At 50.9% G+C, this 6,191-nt stretch overlaps 5 non-coding genes across 5 annotated transcripts; all 5 read left to right on the top strand.

The window, feature by feature from the left end:
• Positions 1-4,292: 4,292 nt before the first annotated feature.
• LOC123175187 (5S ribosomal RNA) lies at positions 4,293-4,411 on the top strand. The gene has a single exon (XR_006487684.1). It is a non-coding gene; the product is annotated as a 5S ribosomal RNA (ribosomal RNA).
• A 297-nt stretch (positions 4,412-4,708) lies between these two features.
• Positions 4,709-4,827, top strand: LOC123175177 (5S ribosomal RNA). Its single transcript, XR_006487675.1, has one exon. It is a non-coding gene; the product is annotated as a 5S ribosomal RNA (ribosomal RNA).
• Positions 4,828-5,124: 297 nt separating this feature from the next.
• On the top strand, positions 5,125-5,243 carry LOC123175184 (5S ribosomal RNA). Its single transcript, XR_006487681.1, has one exon. It is a non-coding gene; the product is annotated as a 5S ribosomal RNA (ribosomal RNA).
• A 297-nt stretch (positions 5,244-5,540) lies between these two features.
• LOC123175185 (5S ribosomal RNA) lies at positions 5,541-5,659 on the top strand. The gene has a single exon (XR_006487682.1). It is a non-coding gene; the product is annotated as a 5S ribosomal RNA (ribosomal RNA).
• A 297-nt stretch (positions 5,660-5,956) lies between these two features.
• LOC123175186 (5S ribosomal RNA) lies at positions 5,957-6,075 on the top strand. Its single transcript, XR_006487683.1, has one exon. It is a non-coding gene; the product is annotated as a 5S ribosomal RNA (ribosomal RNA).
• Positions 6,076-6,191: the final 116 nt, after the last annotated feature.

The following is a 6,191-nucleotide window of genomic DNA, read 5'->3' on the forward strand; positions in this document are numbered from 1 at the left end:
ATCTAGAGTACCCCATTCGCATCCTCGATCAAACCGAACGTACCACGCGACGTCATAATATCAAGTTTCTCAAGGTTCAATGGTCGCACCATTCTGAGGATGAAGCAACTTGGGAAAGGGAGGATCGTCTTCGACTCGAATATCCCGCCTTCTTCTCGGAGGAACCCAAATCTCGGGACGAGATTCTTTTGAGTGGGGGTGAGTTGTCACACCCTAGCTAGTCATGCATTAGAGTGTTGCATCATGTTTACTCTTCATCAGAAACTTGAAATGGGGATGACAGAACCCCCAGTCCCCTCTGAAACCAACTAGGGTTACTAAAATAATTTTTCAATGAACCTGAAATGCCCTTCTAAAATGTCCATCATTTTAGCCTTGGTTCAGAACCTCTGACAAAAGTGGTGCACATTTTTCTAGGCCATCATAGGGTCTTTGAATTAAATCATAGATATCTGAATTTGGGCATTTAAAATAATATAAAATATTTGAATGCTCAAATACCTCCAAACTAAAATGTTTCATGTTGGAAATAATCCAACTATGGACCAGGAGTAGTTTGGTGAATTTTGGAGTTGCCTAGGTATTTTAATTAATTCAACACAGTTGCAGATATATTAAATAAAACAGAAAACAAAAAAAGAAAGGGGAAAGACTTACCTGTGCGGCCCAGCCAGCTGGCCGGCCCAGCTAGCAGCCGACCCAGCCCAACACTGTAGCTCCCCGTCGTCTTCCTCCCCACGCCCCGAAGCTGCTGCGTGCTCGCGCGCGCGCGGCCGCGCGGCCACCTCCTGCTTGCCGACGCCCTCCTGGCCGCGTGGACGACGCCCGCAGCCCGTCCCGATCCCCCCTGCTCTCGCTCACTCTCACCCGTTTCTCCCTCGCTCTCTCTCGCTCTCGGCCGAAGCACACCGTCGCCGCCGTTCGCCTTAGCCACTGTCTCCGGCCACCCCTCGCTCCCCCGAGTAGCTCAGAAGCTCCGCCACAACTCCCTCTTCCTCCCCACCGCTCCACGAGTCCCCGGAAGCCCTGCATCGCCGCCACGTCGCCGTTCCCCTCTTCGGGCTCCGACCACCGTCGCCGACGAATTCGCCGTCTCCAGCGCGTCCCCGAGCCCGCTTCGACGCCCACTGCAACCGCGGTGAGCTACGCCACCGTTTCCCCCTCTTCTCCCCCTCGATCCCTCACCGTAGCTTCATCTCCACCACGGCCGAACCTCCGCCGTCGCCGAGCTCGCCGTCGACGCAGCTCCGGTGACCATTTGGTCACCCCGGCGAGTCCAACGCGTTCACAGAACCCAGTAGAGCATCCCTAGCGCCTCACTTTGCTCGACTTCGAGTTCCAGCACCACTCCCGTGCACGACCGAACCCCGGCGGCCGCAGCCGAGCTCACCGCCGTCAACTCCGGCCACCCCGACCCCAACGGACTCCGCCAAGAGCCGCGGGTCGTCCTCAGCTTCACTCCGGTGATCTCCGCGGTCCATTTGGTGGCCGAAACGACCAAAACCACTATCGCCGCCGCACTGTTGGTCGCCGCCGGCCAGAACTCCGGCGAGCTGACGTGGCCTAGCTAATTAGCCACTAAACCACCACCTACAGACGCTGACAAGTGGGCCCAGGGCTTAGTCAAAGCTAACCAGCCCGGGGTCAACGCGGGATTAGCCCCTGTGACACTGACGTGTGGACCCCACACGTCAGGTTTGACCCGAGCCAGCTCTGTTGACCTGCTGATGTCATTGTGATGTCAGGCTGACGCAGTAAATGATATTTCTGGATTTAAATTAAATCAGGAAATTCAGAATATTATTTAAACTTCAAAAATTCATAACTTTTATTCTGTAACTCCAATTTGGACAAATTATATATGAAAAATGATCAGAAAAATCCAATCTATCCATCTGTACTATTTTCATGCATGACCAAACAAGTTAAATTTATGTTTTAATCAGAACAAGGAAAGGCACTTTAAAAGGCCATATTTGAAATTGAAATTTGAATCTTTGATTCAAATTTGCTCAAACACTTCTGGCTTTAGTTGCAGTAGCCCAACACACTCATATTGCCATGTTTCATGCATGCATCATCTTGTTGCACATTGTTTGGTGATGCCTGTGTATCGTTATCCTTTGCGACAGGATCTGTCCCCGAGGAGTACCGTGATTACCCTAACGAAGAATCGTATCCGTGCAACGAACCATCAGGCAAGCAACCAACCATTTGATCATATCGATACAATCCCATGTTCTCGCTCCTGCTCTCTGTTACTGCATTAAGACAACGCGATTCAAACTGCTGTGTGCTGCGGTAGTTGAACCCATTTCCTCTGCATGACCTGTCATTGCCACAGTAACTAGATGAAACCCACTAGCATGTGTAGGAGTTGATTGAGCCATATGTATGTGTTGTTCCTACCTTGCTATGCCTGCTATGCTTAGAGTTGTGTCAGGTCTGGTTCATCTGGGTGATGGGCTAGAGTGAAATGATTATGTCGGTAATAAGAGTGGTGTGGTGAACACGATTTGGTAAAGGTATCGATGAGAGGCCATGTAGGAGTACATGGTGGGTTGTTTCATTGAAGCCGACCTTAAGCACTGAGATCTGTATGTGTGATTTAAGATACAGCTACTACCATGCATTGGGCCCTGAAATATGACCCCGCTCGACTTCTTAATCACCCTAGCTCTCTGTCCAGGAGTTGCAAGTAGTTTCTGGTGTTTGTAGCCTACTGGAGGCCGTGGACAGCGCTAACCGTAGGGGTGGGCTGTGATGCGGTAGGTACGTGGCCGGGTGTACCGAATACCCGTTAGGTATCTCGGGAACCCTGTTCACATCGTTCGGGGCCGTATGGGAAACCTCGGCCGGACTCCCTGCGGATGGAACCTGAATAGGCGATAAACCTGGACTAGAGGCTTAAGTGTTTAGGTAGGTCGTGGTCTACACCCACGTCAGCTTTCGCTTGAAGTCTGCCGAGCACATGTCGTGTGCAGACGCTAAGTGGTGGAAACATGTATGAAGAAGTACACCCCTGCAGGGTTAACATGATCTATTCGAATAGCCGCGTCCGCGGTAAAGGACTACTTGGTTGCCTATACAGTTCATAGACAAGTAAATGGATACTATTAAAAGCCTCAAGATAAGTGTGAGTGCCGAGGATGGCTCTTCCGTAGGAAGACGGAGGTGGATCCTCGGTAGTGTATTGAAGTGGTGAGTAGTGGACTCGTGTGCGCAAAACAATTTCAACTTGGAGTATCGTAGGATAGCCTAGCCAAGAGTCGAAGCTGGCTTGCTGCAATAACTCCACCAACCCTTCTTGATACTATGCATGTATGTAGGATCTGATGTAAGTCTTGCTGAGTACCTTTGTACTCATGTTGCTATAATCTACATTTTTACAGAAGACGCTGCAACCCCTTCTGATGGGTTCTATGTAGACGTTGACATCAACGAGTAGGCTAAAGACCCAGGTGGTGACCCTGAGCTTGTGAAGGACCACGTAGTATAGCTAGGCTCTCCAAGCCTCTTTTATTTTACTAGTTGTCTGTACTCGGACAAGTTACTTCCGCTGCTGGTTTGTATGACTGTATGACTTGTATGTGGGGTCGTGAGACCCGTATCTTTGTGTATGTTATGTATGGCTCGCTGAGCCTTAAATAAAGTACTTGTGTCGTAGAGTCATGTTGTGATGCTTCGTTGTATTCGCACATATCGGGCATATTGTGTGTATGATTGAAATGCTTGGTATGTGTGGGATCTGACTATCTAGTTGTTTATCTTTAGTAGCCTCTCTTACCGGGAAATGTCTCCTAGTGTTACCGCTGAGCCATGGTAGCTTGCTACTGCTCTGGAACACTTAGGCTGGCCGGCATGTGTCCTTCTTCGTTCCTGTGTCTGTCCCTTCGGGGAAATGTCACGCTTTGAGTACCGGAGTCCTGTTAGCCCGCTACAGCCCGGTTTACCGGAGTCCTGCTAGCCCAGTGCTACAGCCCGGACCCACTTGCTGATGACCGACACGTTCGAAGCTGGGTCATGGATGCCTGTCCCTGTAAGTCTGTGCCACTTTGGGTTTACGACTAGTCATGTCAGCCCGGGCTCTTTATCATATGGATGCTAGCGACACTATCATATACGTGAGCCAAAAGGCGCAAACGGTCCCGGGAAAAGGGTAAGACGACACCCGTGGGAATACCGTGCGTGAGGCCGCAAAGTGATATGAGGTGTTACCAGCTAGATCGATGTGACATCGAGTCGGGGTCCTGACAGGCAAGGATAAGGGACGAAGACCGGGGTAACATGTCGGATGCGATCATACTAGCACTAAAGCACCGGATCCCATCAGAACTCCGAAGTTAAGCGTGCTTGGGCGAGAGTAGTACTAGGATGGGTGACCTCCTGGGAAGTCCTCGTGTTGCATTCCCTTTTTAATTTTTTTCGCGCCGCTTGCAAAACAAAACGCACGTGTAAGTAATATATTTACCGTGTTTTATTATTTTGCACGAGTGCGGTAAGTCATAGCTGGGTGCTCACGATTCACGGGCCCAGCGTCGGCGTTGTAGCGCGGCAAGCGTGCACTGGTGCGGTTGAGAGGGAGGGGTGGAAACCGCGTTAAACTCGTCTCCGTAGTTGAGAGGGAGCGGCCAAAGCAATGTGCAATCGTCTTTGTAGTGGAGCTGGGAGGGGCAAGGATAAGGGACGAAGACCGGGGTAACATGTCGGATGCGATCATACTAGCACTAAAGCACCGGATCCCATCAGAACTCCGAAGTTAAGCGTGCTTGGGCGAGAGTAGTACTAGGATGGGTGACCTCCTGGGAAGTCCTCGTGTTGCATTCCCTTTTTAATTTTTTTCGCGCCGCTTGCAAAACAAAACGCACGTGTAAGTAATATATTTACCGTGTTTTATTATTTTGCACGAGTGCGGTAAGTCATAGCTGGGTGCTCACGATTCACGGGTCCAGCGTCGGCGTTGTGGCGCGGCAAGCGTGCACTGGTGCAGTTGAGAGGGAGGGGTGGAAACCGCGTTAAACTCGTCTCCGTAGTTGAGAGGGAGCGGCCAAAGCAATGTGCAATCGTCTTTGTAGTGGAGCTGGGAGGGGCAAGGATAAGGGACGAAGACCGGGGTAACATGTCGGATGCGATCATACCAGCACTAAAGCACCGGATCCCATCAGAACTCCGAAGTTAAGCGTGCTTGGGCGAGAGTAGTACTAGGATGGGTGACCTCCTGGGAAGTCCTCGTGTTGCATTCCCTTTTTAATTTTTTTCGCGCCGCTTGCAAAACAAAACGCACGTGTAAGTAATATATTTACCGCGTTTTATTATTTTGCACGAGTGCGGTAAGTCATAGCTGGGTGCTCACGATTCACGGGTCCAGCGTCGGCGTTGTGGCGCGGCAAGCGTGCACTGGTGCGGTTGAGAGGGAGGGGTGGAAACCGCGTTAAACTCGTCTCCGTAGTTGAGAGGGAGCGGCCAAAGCAATGTGCAATCGTCTTTGTAGTGGAGCTGGGAGGGGCAAGGATAAGGGACGAAGACCGGGGTAACATGTCGGATGCGATCATACCAGCACTAAAGCACCGGATCCCATCAGAACTCCGAAGTTAAGCGTGCTTGGGCGAGAGTAGTACTAGGATGGGTGACCTCCTGGGAAGTCCTCGTGTTGCATTCCCTTTTTAATTTTTTTCGCGCCGCTTGCAAAACAAGACGCACGTGTAAGTAATATATTTACCGTGTTTTATTATTTTGCACGAGTGCGGTAAGTCATAGCTGGGAGCTCACGATTCACGGGCCCAGCGTCGGCGTTGTGGCGCGGCAAGCGTGCACTGGTGCGGTTGAGAGGGAGGGGTGGAAACCGCGTTAAACTCGTCTCCGTAGTTGAGAGGGAGCGGCCAAAGCAATGTGCAATCGTCTTTGTAGTGGAGCTGGGAGGGGCAAGGATAAGGGACGAAGACCGGGGTAACATGTCGGATGCGATCATACCAGCACTAAAGCACCGGATCCCATCAGAACTCCGAAGTTAAGCGTGCTTGGGCGAGAGTAGTACTAGGATGGGTGACCTCCTGGGAAGTCCTCGTGTTGCATTCCCTTTTTAATTTTTTTCGCGCCGCTTGCAAAACAAAACGCACGTGTAAGTAATATATTTACCGCGTTTTATTATTTTGCACGAGTGCGGTAAGTCATAGCTGGGTGCTCACGATTCA

The sequence above is a fragment of the Triticum aestivum genome, unplaced genomic scaffold (genome assembly GCF_018294505.1).
Source record: "Triticum aestivum cultivar Chinese Spring unplaced genomic scaffold, IWGSC CS RefSeq v2.1 scaffold40085, whole genome shotgun sequence".
Lineage (NCBI taxonomy): Eukaryota > Viridiplantae > Streptophyta > Magnoliopsida > Poales > Poaceae > Triticum > Triticum aestivum.